General features: G+C 31.9%; 1 long non-coding RNA gene across 1 annotated transcript; it reads left to right on the plus strand.

Moving 5' to 3' along the window:
• The first annotated feature begins 261 nt into the window (after positions 1–261).
• On the plus strand, positions 262–1,944 carry LOC113772080. The gene is made up of 2 exons (XR_003468470.1): positions 262–391; positions 1,542–1,944. It is a non-coding gene; the product is annotated as an uncharacterized LOC113772080 (long non-coding RNA).
• The last annotated feature ends 622 nt before the right edge of the window (positions 1,945–2,566 follow it).

A 2,566-nucleotide genomic window follows, 5' to 3' on the forward strand; every position in this document is an offset into this window, starting at 1 on the left:
GCGTTAGACGTCTCAGAAAAATTGACGAGAATTGAACCACCATCGAATCAGATGGAGTCTCAAGTGATTTCCATGTCCAAGGGCGTTGGTCTTATAATTTTACAATTGTATTTCCAACATTTAGTGAACATAGTACGGCCAGACTATACTATGGTCTATGTCAGACATGATGGTAGATATACAGTGGAAGATTGTCCCATGACCAGATTCAATGAACCTCCAAAGGGTATCTTTTCCGCATGTTATCTCTCTGCTTTTATAAGTGAGACGTGACAGGGTGAATACACACAATTTTCCACATAATAGTGGCCTAGGCTGCTCCTGCTACTTTTCTTCTTCTTCTTCTTCTTCAAGTTCATGTTGCCCAATCTTCTTAGATGTGAGCCTAAAGGTACTTCTGTCCTTTTTCTTTCCACTACTTTCTTGAAAATTAAGATTAATTTTGCATGAAAACGTATATCACAATCTTGTGTTGAGGAAAGGTATTTCTTTTCTCAAGAGAATTTCAGAGGTTCTGTTCTTAGAACATCCTCTTCTATATTTATGGTTTCTTGGATTATACAGATTGTTGCTTCTTTCCTACCATGCCTAGCACACCTTGTAGATTTTTAGGATTTTATTGAGGGTCAGATGTATCCATTTTTTGCTTCTGATAACTTTCTTACACATTTTAGATTATTAATGTTTGAAGCCCTAATCATACCAAAATTTAGCTACAAAAATTAGTACATATTTTTTAATGTTTCATTGTAGCACATGTAGCTCTTCTTCTTGAAATGTACGTACATTCAATTTTTTTAATACGGGAATGGTGGGATTTAAAAGGCCGAAAGGGAAAGAAGGGGTGACAGAAAGGGGAAAGTGAATCAAGAACATCTAATTTTTAGCATCCTAACATCAATTGATAGTTATTTTTAAATTCACGAAAAAAAGAAGTTGATACAGAAATGTAAGCATATACTTTAAATCTAACAAATGTTTCCAACTGTATAGTCCCAAATGCATGCAACATAATTTTTGTTTCATGTTAATATGGTATAACCTTGTACATTATGATTTTTTGAGTACTCTGCCTTGTGCCATGCTACCCAAATAGGCTCTGGTAGTGAATTAGTTGGTAATTGCAATGGGAAAATATGCTAGATCAGCTTGGACTCAAATAATTAAGAAAATTAAGCAGTTTAATTAGATGTTAACAATTTTTTTTTTTGTTAACTAGAAACCTTGGGTCTTTCTTGTTTCCTAAGGATTAAGTAAAAAGAAATGAAAGTGACCATTTGTATCAATTTTTTAAAATGATAGCGACAGAATACTTACATACAATTGGATATGAACTCACGTGTAAGTGAATTACTATAAATTATAGTGCAGTGTCGAAGTATTTAAGGGCCTATAATCTACTTATTCGACCATTAAACTAAGGTCTCATTGTCGACCAGGGCTTATAATCTACTTATTCGATCATTAAACTAAGGTCTCATTGTCAACCAGTTTGTCACTCTCGATATATTTTTTCGACCTAACCGAGGAACTTTTTTTAGGAAATGGACGGGAAACATGAACGAACTTTTCAACGTCGGATCACAACTCTCAACTCAACTGAAATGCAGGAAGTTAGAACCAAGAAGCTGAGAAGGCTATGATAATAGAAACATGGACTATGAAGATGCTGTAAATTTTGCAAAATTTTTACAGCGGATGTTTATTTGGAGAGTTCCCCCACAAACTTCAATGATATTGCTCCACTTCTATGGCTAAGAGAATGAAGACTGTTATATTTCTTTTTCTCAAAGATGATTTGTCTACGTAATAAGAGCAGTGAAAGTTAATGTTTTGTATTGGTTTCTTTCTTTTATACTCAACTTTTCATTCTTTCTGCAATTTGAACTCATGTTACCAACGACAATGAAATAAATGACTGAGGTGCTTTGAGTTTTATTTGAAGGAGGTGCTTTGAGTTAGGATAATAAAATAATAAAATCTTCAATGTTTTGTGTCCTCAAAATCTTTTGATTTGTGAATAGTGATTTTTTTTTTTTTTTTTGGTGTATGCTTTGACAAGTGATAGCTACAAAATTGGCTTTTAGCATTGTCAACATTTTTCTATTTTAAACTTATAATTAATTTTTTATACACTAACAGTATATATACTTTCACCATTAAACGTATAACATATAATTCGAATTTGAATTTGAAATTCAAATTTTGCGTATGTGTTGGACATCCAACAGTAATAGTGTATACACTGTCAGTATATATAAGATTTATTCTTCAACTTATATTATCATATAAGGTGCTAGAAGGGAAAATACATCTAGACCATAAGAGTATATCGTCGAACCCTTTAGATATCTGTAGCTATACAATGCAAATTTTAATTTTGGGTCCAATTGGTTAGCATAATTTGCAAAAAAAAAAAAAAAGATTTTCAACTATTATTCAACTTGCATTATAATTATAATTTTTAATCATCTCTTTATCTTACATAGATTGCATCACAAAAAATGCTATATTTGTTTGGATAGAGTATTACTTGAAATATTATTTAGAATAATTACTGTAGCAT

Source organism: Coffea eugenioides, chromosome 5, assembly GCF_003713205.1.
Source record: "Coffea eugenioides isolate CCC68of chromosome 5, Ceug_1.0, whole genome shotgun sequence".
Taxonomy (NCBI): Eukaryota; Viridiplantae; Streptophyta; class Magnoliopsida; order Gentianales; family Rubiaceae; genus Coffea; species Coffea eugenioides.